A 16,478-nucleotide genomic window follows, 5' to 3' on the forward strand; every position below is an offset into this window, starting at 1 on the left:
GGCAAGGCCGCGGAGGCTGAGAGGGCGAGGAGTGCTGGGGGCCGTGGCCCAGCTAGGCCTGACTTCCGTGGAGTTTCCCCGGGGAGAACACTCTTGACGGCATACCGGAAGGGCAGGGAGAAGCTTCCGGAAGGCAGGGAAGGGGCTGGAGAAAGGGCAGGCGCGTAAGCTTGTAGGCGACCGCGTTAAAGGAGGCATCGGAATTCTAGACTTGCAGAGCCAGAAGGGACTTGGACGTCATGAGGCCCAGGAGGTTTCGAGCACGTCTTGGCTTGTCAAACCCGCCAAGGGGGATTCTGTTAAAGAAGTTGGGCGATTTTAACGGCAAATGCATATTGAGTGCTTACTCTACGGCAGGGTCAGGCAATCCCCCCATGACTGTAAGGGGCTAACACTAGCAGTGTCCTCATTTTATAGGAACATAAGGCCCCCTTGTGCTGGGTCAATCGGCAAAGGCCACACCGTCTGGTCCTCAGGCTGCACCGTGTGGTGTCAGTTGTTCTGCGGCTGTCGTAAGTCAGGGAAGGCTTCCCGGAGGAAGGCCAGTCATCAACCACTCCTCTAGCTTTGGGGTGTTTTTATCCAGGAGCCTGGCCTTCAGGAGGGGCAGAGGGAGACCCATCCTTGGTTGGCAACTTTGATTTCCTGGTTTTCTTCAAGACAAAGGAATGGCCAGGTCCCAGGTTGAGGGCTGCTGAGAAGAGTAAGACTCTCGGGACTCTGGCTTGTGGAGAGAGAGAGTGCGTGTGTGTGCGTGCGTGTGTGTGTGTGTGTGTGTGTGTGTGTGTGTAGCAGAAAGCTGGGCACAGGGAGGCCAGACAGGCCCCTTTCCAGTCTGCCCTCCTGCCCCTCAGCTTGCTTTGCAGTGAGGGAAGGTGCTCTTGTGTTGGGGGACTAGAGCAATGTGAGTTTTGGCAGGTGGGGAGCAGTATTTTGGTTTCCTTTGGGGTACACCATTTCCTGTGCTCCTGGCAGTGGGGAGGGGCTCCGGAAACCCTATGACCTCCCAAGTCCTTAGCTTCAACCCCCAGCATCAGTTTACGGGGGCGAGGCTCGTGTCCCCTGGGGGACTTGTCTGTGACCGGGGTGGACAGAGCACATGAACTCATGTCTGAGCCTCACTGGCTGCTTCCGTTCTGGCTTCCTGATCACACGGAGTCCTCTGCCTCCAGCTGGGTGCCCAGCGAGCTCTGGGTGTTCGCCCATTAAACATTCATTGACTGCTATTGCAGGCGTCAGGATCTGTGCCCCGTGTATGCTGGTGCTGGGCAGACCCCCTCTCACGAAAGCAGCTTTCAAACTTTTCTCCATTCGACTCCCCCCCACCCCAAACCTGGGCATGCCAGGATGGGATCTGGCACCCACGCCATACTCCTGGGCCCAACCACTTCCTGTGGTGTGGTTTGGCCTAAAAACGACTGATGCATACTTGCTCTGAAAACTGGCTGTTGCAGGAGGGCTTCCGGCAGGGATGGACAGATTTTGGAAGTGATCCTTTCAGCGTTGGCAAATGCACCACGACGGCAGCCTTGTGCATCTTGTGCCAGGTCAAGAGCGGTCCCACCCATCCGGGGCTCTCATACTGATGGAGTCTGCGTTCCGGAGAGCTGTCCCAGCCCTCTCACCAGAGCATTCTATCTTCGCTGCAGTTCTTCCCTCCTGTTTAGGCTTGTCTGTTTCCACTGCATTCCCAAACGATGCCCCGAATAGCAGGACAGTGTGGAGGTCCTTTCTTGATTCACAATTTAGCCCTGGCTTCTCGACTTTGGGTTCCAACAGCGTGATGGTGGTTATTGCTTCGCAGCCTGGGGAAGCGAGGAAAATCCAGGGCCCAGACGCGGGTCCGTGCGGCAGGGCGGGCACCAGGGGGCGCCCGCGCGTCGGGCTTCGCGCCGGGTCTGCTTGCGGTCAGGCGGGCAGGGGCGCGCGGAGGCCGCCAGGGGGCAGCAGAGCGCAGACTGCGGGGCGACGCACGGGCCTGGGCGCGGCAGCTGCGTTCCAGGCTCGGAGCGCTGTTCTCTGTTAGGAGGGTAATTTAGAGCAATTACACCGATTATTATTGCTTTTCTAATTAGTGCTTTTCCTACAGAATTAGCCGAGTGTTTATTAGGAGCTGCTTGTTGCCAGCAGCTTAACTGCTTCGCTGCCAGGCGCGGGCGCCGGGAGGGGCCGCCGCCAGGGGCTGCTTGGTTATGTGGTTTCGCATAAAAGCACGGATTAAATATTCATTCTGCTTTGTTACATATAGCATTAAATTTTTATCAGCTGTATGTTTTTCTTGAAGTTTGTCCTGCGTGTTAACATGCAGGCGGGCTGCAGAGAAACTTGTCCCTGTCAGTGGCGAGGGCAGATGGGGGCGTCCCGGGCAGTGTGTGGGGGGTGGTGCCGATGGATTCCCGTGCGTCTGTACACCTTTAGGCTTCCCTCAGGGTGTGCTCTGGACCGCTACCCCCTCGAAGGTGGAAATAAAGGAACTCTTCTCTCTCCATCTGATTGCTGAGGAAGTGGCAGGGCCGACACTGACTTGCTGGGCTCTTTTCATGTCTTAAGGTTCGGAACTCCCAGGACTGAAGCAGGACCCTTGTCGCACCTCACTTCGGCTTCCCCTCTCATGAAAGCAGCTTTCAAACTTCTCCATTCGATCTCCCCCCGCCCCCAAACCTGGGCATGCCGGGATGGGATCTGGTACCCACGCCATACTCCTGGGCCCAACCACTTCCTGTTTGGCAGAACCTGCTGGAACCATTGACCCATTGAAACAGTTAGGTACCGCTTCGTTTGCTATTTACTTTGCTTGGATTACCAGGGAATGGTCCTCTCTTCTCTGGCCTGGGAACCCCCGTGAGAAAATCTGACCTCACAAACCCACCAGAACAAAACAAGAGAACTGTTTGGGTCCTTGACAAGGTCTCATTGTTCCAGGGCCTCTCAGAAACCCACTCCCCCAGTGCATCCAAGGGGTTGTTACAGCTCATTAACCACTTGATGGAAAGGTTGGTGGGCACGGCAGGGAAATATTGACAGAAAATCGATCAGAAATGAAGATTAACGATCTCCAAAGCCGTCCTGTGGGTCAATAGGGAAATGCGATTTGAGTTCAAAACTGGGGCCGTCATAAGCTAAGACTTCGCCGTCCATCTGTCACTGCGCAGATCAAGGCCAGGATGGAGACCAGGTGTGCTGGGAGGACCACACGGAGAGATCCGTGGATGGGACTTGGTCTGGAGTCTTGCCGAATGGTCTCTTCCTGCCTATGGTTCCTCACTGGTAGGTAGAGCCTCGAGGAAGTAGGCCTGACCTCGCGACCCCTTTGGGGCTGGCCACTTCTGTGTCCAGGACAAGGGTCCGCTGGGGCCTCTGTTTCTCAGCCTTGTTTGTCTGGATCAGACAGGGCTTCTCAGGTGAGAGAGGGGAAGCAAGCAGTGGGAGTCAGAGGTTACAAAACGGTGGGAAGGTGCTTTGAGCAAGGCCCGGAACCTCGGGGCTGGCAGGCCACCGTGTTCCATGACAGGCGGAGTGGAGGGAGGGCATGTGGACGCCGCTGTTGTAGACAGCCTCTGCTGCTGCTCTCCCTAATGTCCCTGCCTTGCCCAACAGTTCAGGCAGGGTAGAAGGACGCTTCATGTTCATAGCTCTTGCCTGAACGTGGAGGCTTGGCACCTCTTGGAGCTCTAGAGCCAGAGAGAGGTGCTCCATGTGTCTGTCAGGGCGTCTGGCTGCCTGGGAGGGTGTTCAGGTAGGTGCCCTGGTGATCTGCCCCCACAAATCCCAGCTGGCAAGTCAGCCCAGTAGACCTTCGGGGTACAGGGATGGCTGTTTCCTCTGTTCCTGGAGACAGGAGGGGCTTTCGTACTTTGACATCCTGAAAACGCCCCCTGAGTGAGAAGCCCACCAGGGCCTGGCTACCTACTAGAATAGCCAAACCTGGGTAAAGCCTTGCTCAGGGTTTAGGGTGGTTAGCACACAAAGGGCTTGTGTGAGGCCTGAGGTCCACAAGACTGAGAAGCCACACAGTAGAGACATGAAAGCCATGTAGTCCTTCACCTTTTGAAGCCCTTTCTCTTGGGAATCTCCCGGGCCACTCATGTCTTTGGACACCCTACTACACTGTCATTGACATCACTGACCAGGAGCTGTGCAATGGTCCACAGACCCTGCTGGTAGGAAGGGGCTCAGATTCCTCCAGGGGTGGGATTGTCTCCCTGTAGTGACAGACACTGCTGACATCGGAGGGTCCCTGTCATAGCTCTGCCGCCCTCCTTGTGATCATCTAACATGTCTTCCCAGATTGTCATATGTCCTATGAGAAAGAGTCACTCCTAGTGAGAACGCAGTCTAACCTCGTCTCCTTTAACAGTTATACAAGCTGCTATCTGGAAATGCCATGTGACATAGGGACCACGATTTAAGGCTGTATTCCTTTGCTCTGTGATAAAACACTGACCAAAACCAACTTGGAGGATGGAAGGGTTTACTAGGCTTACATATCCTGCTTACAGTGGGGCAGGGGTTTAAGCAAGAGCACCGGAGGAAACCATTGGGGAATATGCTTACTGGTTTTCTCACTGGGGGGTTGCTCACTTTGTTTTCTTATACAATCTAGAACCACCTGCTGTTGGGTGGGATCACCTACAATGGGCTGGGCTCTCCCACTCCAGTCATTAGTCAAGAAGATGCCAGTCTGATAGCAGAATTCCTCTATTGAGCGTCCCTCTTCCCAAATGACTGTCACTTGTGTCAAGTTGACAAAACGAAACAAAGCAATGGAACAAAGAACTCTAACTAACCGGTATGAGCAGTACAGTTGAGGGTCTGCCTTAGTTTGGCTCTCTGTTGCTGTGATGAGATGCTGACCAAAATGGACATGGGAGACAGAGTTTATTTCATCTTAGTCTTCCAGGTAACAATCCATCATTGAAGAAACTGAGGGCAGGAAACTGGAGGCAGGTACTAAAGCAGAAAGCACGGAGGGATGCTGCTTACCAGCTCACTCCTTCTGGCTTGCTCAGCTGCTTTGCTTGTCCGAGCCCAGGCCCACTGGCCCAGGTACGGCACCAGCCATGGGGAGCTGCACCCTCCCACATCAATCTTAATCAATAAAATATTCCATAGATGTGCTCATTGGTCATTCTGATGGAGGCAGTTCCTCAGTGGAGGTTCCCTCTTTCCAGGTGATTCAAGTTAGTGTCAAATTGACAGAAACTAACCAGCCCAGCAGGCAAGGGCTCACATTCTGGAGGCAGACCATAGTAAGTGCTGAGTGTTTAGGAGACTTCCTGGTGTCGCAAGGCTTCAGTTAACAGTAGAGACCATCCGAAGATAGAGTGGGACCCTTCTTCAGATTAGAGTGAAGAGATGCTGGATGATCATGTTTGGAAGACACACTCCAACATCCCACCCTTCAACCAACAACCCTAGGAACACAGAAGACACTTTTTACAAAGTATTGGGATACACTCAAAGTCTTAGATGAGAGGGCAATATTGGCTGCATTAACTAAAAGGCTACAGTAGGTGTGATGCCTACAGGTCCCAGAGAAGAGGTATGTGGAGACAAGGGCTCATGGGGACACCAGGCAGAGAGGCAAGCTGGGAAGAGCAAATGGCCCCTGTCCATTTTTTTTTTCCTTTTCTACGAATGTCCATAGGGATGGACACCTGAGACTGGGAGGCTTGGAACTAGGCACAGGATGTCCCTTTGGGGCTTGGAAAATTCTAGAAGGAATGTGTCTCAGTGTCTCTGAGGCAGATGAGAGTGGCCACACACTTCTGCTGCTCTCCACAGAGACCAGCTACAGTGGCAAGCCCAGAGGTACCCTTAACCTTCTAGCAGGCTGAACACTCAGGTTCTCTGGTGCTCTCCTCAAAGACCAAAGAGCAATCAAGATGCTCCGAGCCCTTGTCAAGTGACATCATGAGCAGAAGGGCCTGGCTCAACAAATGAAGGAACTGGCCATGAGGGGAAGGAGGACACAGCAACTATCAGACTTGAGTGGAGGCGTTCTGGACATCACCGTGTTGCTATGGAAACCTTTACAAGTAGGCACATCATGGGAACGCTTAGATTTGGGGGGATTACCTGCAATAGTCAGTCTCTCTCTTTCTCTCTCCCTCCTTCCCCCTCCTCCTTCCCCCCACTCATAAATGATCACTTTACTTTTCTGTATGCTCCTTTTCAGAGAGGACCAAAGCAATAGACCAATTGATCCTAAACCTCTAAAACTATGAACCCAAACCAACCTATTTATAAGTTGGTTACCTCAAGTATTTGTTATAGTAGGTAAAAAGCAACATGATAAGGACAATTAATATTCTGTAAAAGTTATGGAGGCCTTGAATCTGTATACTAAGAATCAATGAGTGATCACAGAAGTGGACAATTTTGTAGTTGATTTTTTTTTTTTTAAATCTCAGAAGCAATGTATCGAAGTACAAAATGAGCATGGCTAAAGAAATAAGGACAGTCAAAATGACCAAGACTTCTTCAGCAACACAATGAAAATGCTAAGAGGAGATCAGGAAGGGAAATCTGGCCACTATAAAGAACACTTCCATTTATAGGGACAGAGAAACCGTGGAAGAGGGAGAGTCAACTGTCAAGAATTTGCAGAACCAAAGAAAGATTGCACTTTTCAGATATAAAGGACCTGGGCATGGACAGAAAATGTTAATAAAAAGCAAAAGCATAGACTCATTGTGAAATTTTGGAATACTAGAGGTATAAGAAAAACCATAGCTAGCTAGCTAGCTATGTGGATGGATAGATAGGTATTTTGTGTGGCATATTCATTTTCTAGAGCTGCTGTAGGAAAATGACTAGCAGGGCTTATTAATGATCCCAGCAGGGCCAGAGTGTTAAGTGGAGCTGTGAGTGGTCTCTCCCAGAGGCTCTGAGAGTCTCTTCCAGTCCCTCCCCCTTCTCTGGTAGCTCCTCTGTCCTTAGCTTGTAGCTGAGCGTCCCCATTTCTGTCTCTATCCAAATGTGGCCTTCTCTGGGTCTTTATCTTCTGTCTTCTCCCTACAAAGACACTGGTCGTTGGATGTAGGCCTTGTACTAAAGGATCCCATCTCCAGAACTTCTTGACCTGCGCACATCCTCTGTCTAAAGGAGCTCACTCTTACTGGTGCTGGGTGAGGACCTGAGTTTATTTGGAGGGGACATCATTCATTTAGCCTGCTAGATGGAGGAACAAGGACTGGATTGCTGTCACACTCCTCATCAGCAAAATTGGATACAAGAAAATAATGGCACGATGTTTTCAGAGCACCAAGGGGAAATGGCTTTGAACATAAATTATCATTCAAGTGTGAGGGTAAAATGAAGCCGTATCAGACAAATAAGGACTCAGAACATTTACCAGTCCCTGAATTCCTCTTTGGAAGAATTATTATATTTGGCTATTGCCCCTTCCTCCCCTTACAACAAACAAAAAGGAACCCCGAGTTGCCTCGGGTTGTTGAGAAAAATGCACTTACTTTATTTGTTTAGCAAGCTTCTTAGTCAAGAAGTACGGCTGGGTGTCTATAGAAAAGAACAGCCTCCTGCTACCCTAAATTCCCATCCCCAAAGCAACCACTCTCCAAGCTGTCAGCTAGTTGCTTCTATATTTTGAAATTTCTGCCGTCTTCTTAATGCCCCCATTTAAAGAGTTATCAATTAACTCCCGTCTATGGAAAATTCTATTTTAACTTGCACACACCCTTTGCTTTCTGTTTAAGCACGCAAGTCCTCTATCCTCCAACCTCTGAGGGTGGTTGCTGCCTTCTGATAAAGTCATCACTGAGTGTTGATCAGTAAGGCCATTCACAGTTAAGAGACGGGTAAGTGTGCGGTGATTGTAAATTCTTCTCCGTCTGGATTGATTGGTCCTTTCTCTCACTTTCATTTGTTGACTTTACAAACTTGCTTGTGAATCCATTCCCCAATCTCCCACAGACGAAAGATTATCCTCTCACTGTGTCCAAATATCCTAGCTACTGGAATATATATACTGGAATTTTTCTTCATTCTTTTTTGAGGCTGGATTCCTGGACCCTGTGTCTCTTCTTTTTTTGGTGTACATCCTCAGTTTGGTAAGCTTTGTTCCTAGTTGCTTCCTGTGAAAGATGAACACCCCTCTACTTAGGGCTCTGGATGAATCTAAAAATTAAAATTGAAAGGCTGCTTCCCCATGGACCCCTGAAATAATTTCTATGTGGCCTCTCTGCTCCCACTATCACTTCAGATACTTGGATTCGGAATCATCTGAAATCATCCTTTATTTTTGATGTGACCTTTTCCTGCCCTCCTGGAGGCTTTTAGGACCTTCTATTGATTCCTGCTATTCTTCAATTTCACTATGATGCTGTAATGAGTGTAGATGACCACCCAATTTAAAAAACAAAACAAAACTAGTTTCTTAGCCTTTTTTTTTTTTTTGGTAGCTATAAATAAGCTCTAAGTATAAATAGAACTATTATACTCTAGGAAGCCCCTTAAAAGGCTGTTCTTATATCTTTCTCCTGTTGATATGTAATGGCTGGAGTCCCAGCAGACTTTGAACCATGAGATAACTTTGGGATCAGACGCCATGTTCTTTGAAGCAGCAAGACTGCAGGGTATAAATTTCCAGCAAGTGAGTGCAATGACCTTCACTGGGCTCCCTGTTTCTGGGCTTTCATTTATTTGAGAGAAACTGTATTTCTATGTATAATTTCAGAGCCCACATTTTTTGAACTAGTGTTTGTCAGGATTTTGTTAAGCAGAGCCTGGAGGTGAAAACAGGCACTGATTCTTTGTATGGGTCAACTCTGGAAAAATGGGAACCTGGAAGATTACTTTCAAACACTGAGAAAAATAGAATCAAATGACAGGTGAAGAACATAACTGAAAGGTGGAAAAAAAGGGTTAAAAATAAAAGTTTGGTATGTAGAACACACACAGATCACCACCACCGTCATCGCCACCGTCATCACCACCACCATCGCCACCACCCCCGCCACCGCCACCATCACCACCACCACCGCCATCGCTACTGCCACCATCACCACCACCACCGCCATCACCACCACCCCCGACATCGCCACCGCCACCGCCATCGCCACCGCCACCGCCATCGCCACCGCCACCGCCATCACTGTTAGTGTCACTCTAAGCACATCAGCAACCACAATGTTTTGGAATGAGTTTGTATTCTTCTCAAAATAGTTTTTTAAAAATTCTGTTTGTGTCATTGTCTAAGAAAATACATACATAAAACAAATAGCAAAGTTGAAAATAAGAGGAAAAGCATAAAGCTATGTACCAATGCAGGCTAATAACACGAAATAGGGATAGCAATACTAATAGCTAATAAAGGGGAATGTTTTATGGCAAGGAAAGAAATTCCCTGTTAAGATGATGTATAACAATCATGGGCCATTATGCACATAACAAAAGCTTGAAAACATAAAAAGCAAAAATTGATAGCATCATTGGGAGATGCAGATAAATGTATTCTTATGGTCAGAGATTTTAACTTACTTCTCAACAGATCAACAAGACAGACCCAAGTAGAAACCAAGTAAGGATGGGCAGGACACACGAGGTTAACGAGGTTGGCCGTGTGCCATCTACCAACCCACTAACAAACGAAAACCCCTTTCAAACATATGCAGAGCACAATTGCCTACTTGTCGGGTCAGAAACAAGTCAATGCGTTTTGGGAGATTATCAGCGTAGTTCAATGCCATATCTGCCAGGACAGTTCAATATGGTGAGGAGCCACCCCCACATAACAGCGGAAGTGAACCCATGTACCTGTGACTGAAGCACTGTCCTCGCCTCAGAGATAACCGCCTCACACAATCAGCCAAAATGGAAAAACGCACCACAGCATAAATGCCAGAGCACACCACGCCAATGCACACGGAACTAGGGGTCATTAGAAAATGTCTGCAAACAAACAATCTATGATTTCATTTGAAGAAATTAGATAAAGAGCAATAATCCGGAACCACAGGCAATAGACAGGCTGAAGGTCATAATAATGATAAGATCTCAAATGAATGGGAAACAAAAAGTCGACCTCACTCATAAAGCCAAAATCTTTCCTTTAAAAAAAAAACCAAACAGTAAAATGGATTCAGTTTGCCAAGACTGATGGAGAACATTAGGGTCTACACAACTAAGCAACAGAAGGAACTAGAAGTGAATTGGGTTACATCAGAGAAATGAAAAAAAAAACTGACTTGCAGAAAAGTATAAGTTCTGGCTCAGATATCTGTGTCAGGCGAAATGTGGCCCTTGATCTGGGTCTCATGATGCGTGGAAGTTAATGCACTTCAGTGCCCCTGAAGGTCATAACTTTAGAGCATTGTAAGGTGTCACCGTGTTCCCTAGAGCTTCAGTGTTTCTCTCCATATGGGTTTCAGCTCTCCGGGGAATGCTGTAAGCCAGCTCACACCTCTGGGGGCTCTGACTCTCACCAGAGTCTGCAGTGGGTCAACTTTAACAGTTGTGAACAGCACTGAAGCAACAGACGCCCAGTCTGTGGTGCTGGGTCATCACGTCAGCCCCAGCTGACTAAGACAAAGGGTCCGCTCAGGCTACACTGCTCTGCTTGTAAAAGACAGGGACTCACTTGGAGACAGAAGGTCTTTGTCAAGTCGCTTTGGGGTGATTTTGGACAGAACTCTGCTCCGTTTCCCTTCCCCTGTCTTCCTTGACTGTGTCTTGCTCTCTCGGAGCCTGCGGGTGTCTGTGCTGTGGTCTTGTACTCTACTCCTCTCCTTACTGGGCTGTGTGTGGAGGAGGCTGTTTCCTGGCTGCCTGGTGGGCCCACAGGCATTCATGTGCCATAGTGAGGTGTGGCGGAAGTGACACGGGGCTCAGGTGCTTCAGGGGCCCCTGCTCTAAGATTGGCCTTCTTCCCGCTTACCCCTGAAACAAATAGGGTAGCCCTGTGATAGCCAGGGCGATAAGAAGAACTTACTTTTGGGAGCCACCACATCAACTGGGGTCCCTTGTCATGGCGGCATCCTCGGCCTGGCCTGGCTGGTGGGGAGCCAGTCCTGCACCGGCCCTCGGTTTGTTCTACCTCTCCTATTGGAATGACCATGGGAGCGGGGACGGGGTCTTTTGTTTATCCAACAACTGTTTGTTTGGTGTCTTCTAAGTGATAAGCAATAGTCCAGATGTTGAAGATACGGAAGTGAACTGAGTGCCCTTGGTCTTGAGATACCTTTGTCTGATGGCCACCCACATACATGACAACAAGTCATGAAAGTCTGTGTAAAGAGAATGTGACTTAGGGCCAAAGGGAGCCAGGAAGGGGCCCAATGCTTACTAGAGACAGCAAAGATCAGGAGAGGAGACATACAAGTTTTATTTAATTGATGTATGTATTACCTGGGGTTGAATTTACTCTGTAGCCCAGGCAAGTCTTGAATTTGTGATCTCTCCCTGAGCCTCATAAGTACCTGGGATTATAGGCTTGCTCCACTGTGTCTAGCTTGCAAACTGTGGTTTTGTTTTTTTTTTTGTTTTTTGTTTTTTCTTAGTAAATGAAGTTGAAGGTGCTGGTCTGCACTTTTCCATTCATTTGTTAGCATTGCAGCCTTCCAGACCTTCAAGACCTTGAAGGTGAAGGTTTTGGACCCCACTGCAGCCTTTCTGCCAAGCAAAACGCCACCATGCTGAAGTCTCTGTATATATACTGGTGAATGTCTGAGGTAGCAGAACTCTCTTCTGTTCTTGTCTGATGGTGAGCCTTCTCCCTCCCTGGGCCGAAAGGATTTCTACTCTCTCCCCGCCCAGCAGGTGGCTTTTCGGATGGCCTGTAAGAAGCTGGTGTTTAATAGAAATGCTATTCCAGAACACGAATTTAGGATCTTCAGGAAACCACCATGAACCTTTCAGCTCCATCCCTCAGACTGAGCCTATGCGAGAGTTGGTGTGTAAATGACATTTGAAGTAAATTACGAACACTAAGAACCTCTTTATTAGACAGTCGTCTACAAAGGAATTTTATTTCAGATCCTGTGACACATGACAAATGGCTGCTTCAGACAAGAAGTAAACTACCTCCTCTGGCCAGCGGATCTGAGGGCAGTGTCAGCTAGGGGAAGAAAATCCAATTTGCTTTAAAATGCCATTCATAGACGACTCCGTTCATACTAACAACAGGAATTATGAGAATGTAAAGGTTTAGACATTAAGAAACATCGCATAAACCCTGTCCAGCGAAGAGGTCCCTTCTTCAAATCCAGGCTGGACCAATGTGGGGATATCAGGGGGGGAGCTCGGTCCCGTTTTTTTAATGTGTCCCTGCCCATCCCCCTGCTGATGTGTCAGGGGTTTGTGGAATAAACGACTTTGCCAGGCAGTGAGCAGAACAGAAAATCCACCGAATTACATCCTACTTAGGAGTTTCCAAAAGGTGGCTTTGAGACAAATTCCCCAGGATAAATAGAATAGGCAATCACATAGAGGAAATGTGTACATACATACAGCAAGCAAAGCCTGTCTTCTAACTCCTTAAACAGCCAGAGGTTGGGAGAGAAATAGAATTCAACATCCCATTGTTCTGCCAGAATGTTTTTTTTTTTTTTTTCATGTCTCTCTCACCCTTTCCCAGAAAGCGTGACTGGCAGTAGGTCCAGGTTAGGTGACGAGTTCGGCGGTGTGGCATGAGATAGAGGACACTGTATGGGTACCCTAGTAGCAAAGAGAAGCGGCCACTGGGGAGGTCTAGAGGGGCAAGGACTTGGCAGGTGACATAAAGTCAGGACGTTTTTCAGCTTAGGGTGGGGCCAGTAAACACAGTAGTGACAGCTCACAGTCTGTTTGTTTGTTTGTTTGTTTGTTTGTTGTGTTGAGACGGGTTCTTTTGTCATCCAGATTTCCCTCGAACTCACACTGCACCTGAGGATGACCTTGAACTTCCGATCCTTTCGTCTGTGCTGGGATTACAGATCTGTGCCACCCTGCCTGGAAGGTCATACAGCTCCAAGGGAAGGGGGTGGTGTGTCTGTCAGTAGCGGGATTCAGTACCAGGTATAGTGGTGAGTGATGGCTGAGGCAGACGTCAGAGGAGAAAAAGCAAAGCAGAGACTTAGGGCCAGTGTGAGTCTGACTCACGATAAAAGCCCAGCCACGGTGGCTCATCTGATTGATGTCAGGGCTCAGGTGCGTGGAACAGGCGGGCATCATGATAACCTGGGCCTCCTCTGGCTCAAACTAGCACTCAGGCACCCCCACTGTATCAGTTGTTGATCCCATTCCAAAGCCGAGACGTGGGTCTGAGTGTACCATCCTCCGTTCTCCAAATGAGGAGCCAGCCCTGCTCTGTCACCCAGCAGGCACAGCATTCCCTCCCTGTGCTTGCTCAGGGTGAGAGACTCATTGGATGAATATGAAAGGTGATGAAAGAGGTGGTATGTTGTATGGGGGGATGAGGGGGGGGGAGCCTGGGGTACTGGGACTGCACCGGAAGCCCAGTCCTAGTCAGTTCTGCCAGCCTATTAGGTCTCATTCCTGTTCCAGGGTCTTCCACAGCATTTCACCTATGCTCTTCCATTCAGTTGTGTTCGTTCACTAAATTCTATCCATTGCATCCACTCTGCTCTTTTCTCTCACGCAGGTAGATAAGTGTCTGTGAGGCGTCAGGCAGTGCTCTTGATGCCAGTGCCCACACAGGGTTCACATGCCTTCCGAGGAGACAGGGCTCAGACAGCAACAGGCTGTTGGTCTCTGGTCCATAGCAGGGGCAACAATGAATAGGCAGACATTGGACTGGGAGGCCTTGGACTGACTTCCGAGTCTATTAAACCTTATGGCCTCCTGGAGGTCAATGCCCTCATTTGTGAAATCGGAGGTTAACGCAGAATGACGTGACATGTTACTTTCCAGCGCTGGCATGTCTGCCGATTAGAAGAACCCCACCCTTGGCCTCCTCTGTTTTTTCTTTTGCTTATTTAGCTTCCTCCCATCCCCCGAACAACATGAGGCCATTGTCTATACTCTTTCCCCTCATGGCATGTAATGTCTTCCCCGTTTTGACAGTGGGGCTGGCATTTGTGTGATCAGTCTTACGCCAAGCTCTTTCCCAGGCCTCCAAATTTCCACCCTGCATGTCCATGTGTGTGCATGCTGAGCACTGTGCTTTCTGCCTGGTGAGATCCCAGCACAACCTTGGACTTTTTTTACTTTGGGACCATCCTCATCCGGACGTACGAACTTGACCTTTATGGTCCTGGCACACACAGGACTCTGCCGTTTAGTATGACCACTGCACCGCTCCTCAGTGATATTGTGGACTAGCTCACAGCTGCAATGTGAAGTCTCACTGTGTGCTGAGCCATGGGTGGGATGTGGCTGGGGATGGAAGGAGGCTGGCCAGCATAGTGCTGCTGTGAAACTGTGTGTGAGAGCTGGGGCTGAGGGCTGTAAGAAACTGGACAAGAGCTATAGGCCCAGCAATCTGCCCCATGTCTGTGCTCAGTTGCTCATTCAGAAAGCAATTGCTTGGGTGGCCCTCATTGTCCCAGTTCCGTTCTGTAAACACTGATGGATGCCCAAACACGACAAACACAAGGGCCACGATGAAGACAGGAGGGGTCCCTGTGGCCACTATCACTCCATCACCTCAGCACTGGGCTGTCAGAGTTGTCAGGGGCTGGGGAACAAGAAGCTAGGTTCTGGGGAAGGGTGTGGAGGGAGTGTCAGGGGGCAGCTGATAGCCCTGTGAGCCACATTCCCTTCCCTGGCTAATACTTCCACATTACAGTGCTTCGCTGAGGGAAGCGAGGCAGGCAGGCGGGGCAGGCACTTGGAGGCAGGACTGATGCAGAGGCCATGGAGGGGTGCTGCTTACTGGCTTGCTCAGTCTGCTTTCTTAGAGAACTCGGGACCATCTGCCCAGGGATTGGCACCATTTTCAGCGGATTGCCCCCCATCACTCATTAATCAAGAAAATGCCCCATAGACTTCTCTATAGTCCAACCCAGTAGAGGCAGTACCTCAGGTAAGGTCCCCTCATCCCAGGTGACTCTAGTTTGAGTCAAGCTGATAATACGAACAAACAAGATCAAAACAACTAACCAGTACAGTGGGCTTTTGTGCAATTCCGAGAGTCCCACGACTTCTGCCTCTAGGCAGCACCCCCTGTTTTTAGGTCCGGCTTCCATTTCAGGCCTCAGCAGGACTGCCCGTCAGCCTTTCAGGTCAGAGCGAAGTGTGTGATAGCTTCTAGTCTCCTCCAGAGGCCAGTGCCTGAACCTTAAGATTTCTCAGAGGGTGCTACCACCTCTGCCTTTATTAATTAATTAATTAATTAATTAATTAATTAATTAATTATTTTTTGAGATTGAAAACTTTTATTAAAAATATGGAATGCTTCACGAATTTGCGTGTCATCCTTGCGCAGGGGCCATGCTAATCTTCTCTGTATCGTTCCAATTTTAGTATATGTGCTGCTGAAGCGAGCACTTTATTTTGTTTTTTGAGACAGAGTTTGTCTGTGTAGCCTTGGCTGCCCTTGTCTGTAGACCAGGCTGGCCTGGAATTCATGGAGCTCACTTGCCTCTGCCTCCCTGAGTGCCGGGGCTAAAGGCGTGCGCCACCACCGCCCGGCTGACCTCCGCTCTTCTCTTCCGACTCTTAGCAGTTACCACAGACTTCCTCAGTAACTACACCAGATGTCACAATTACCCAAGCACTCGTTAGAGTAAAGGCCTTTCTGCAGGAGCAGGAGCAGGAGCAGGAGCAGGCCCACTTAACATGTGAGTATCAGGAAATCCTTCTCTTGCTCCAGCTCAGCGTTTGGCCTGGGTCCCGCTTACTCAATATGCCCTTAAAGGAACATATTTTCTGTATAGTTTCATGGAGCTCCCCTCTGTCCTTCCCTCTAGCTTAGCACTTCCATAGCAAGGGTGTGGGGCTTGACAGAAATGATCCAGTCAGTTCTTGGAAGGAACAGACTAGCAGTGTGTGTGTGTGTGTGTGTGTGTGTGTGTGTGTGTGTGTGTGTAGGTGTGTGTGTGAGTGTGGCCATCCCTAGCCACCCCAGCCCTCCCCGCCTCCCTCTTTCCCTCCTCACCACACACTGCTGTTTGCTTAAGCACTATTCTGCTGGGTTCTTTCTTCCTGCATGCTAAGGCTTGGGGAATAACTGTGCTGCACACTATTTGGTGAAGCTGAAATCCACGTATTACATCCTACTTAGGAGTTTCCAAAGGCGGCTTTGAGATGGATTCCGGGGATAAGTAAGATCTGAAATCTGCCGGGTAATGTTTGTGTACTGGCGAAGTGAGCAAACCTGCCCAGGTCTGTTAGAAGCAGGGAGAGAGGGCTGGGGCTAAAGGGCCCATTGTCCAGCCTGGAATAGGAGAAGCCTCTAGAGCATGAAGCCAAGGACCTTTCCTCAGAACCTGGGTTTTCTGATCTGGCCTGGCTGTTGAGTGTGTGTGTGTGTGTGTGTGTGTGTTTGAGCCTATGGGTCCACTATGACTATGTTAGTA

At 49.2% G+C, this 16,478-nt stretch overlaps 1 non-coding gene across 1 annotated transcript; it reads right to left on the bottom strand.

The window, feature by feature from the left end:
• Positions 1–15,340: 15,340 nt before the first annotated feature.
• On the bottom strand, positions 15,341–15,447 carry LOC129688241 (U6 spliceosomal RNA). Its single transcript, XR_008721891.1, has one exon. It is a non-coding gene; the product is annotated as a U6 spliceosomal RNA (small nuclear RNA).
• Positions 15,448–16,478: the final 1,031 nt, after the last annotated feature.

Source organism: Psammomys obesus, unplaced genomic scaffold (genome assembly GCF_907164565.1).
Source record: "Psammomys obesus unplaced genomic scaffold, mPsaObe1.curated_primary_1811, whole genome shotgun sequence".
Classification (NCBI taxonomy): domain Eukaryota; kingdom Metazoa; phylum Chordata; class Mammalia; order Rodentia; family Muridae; genus Psammomys; species Psammomys obesus.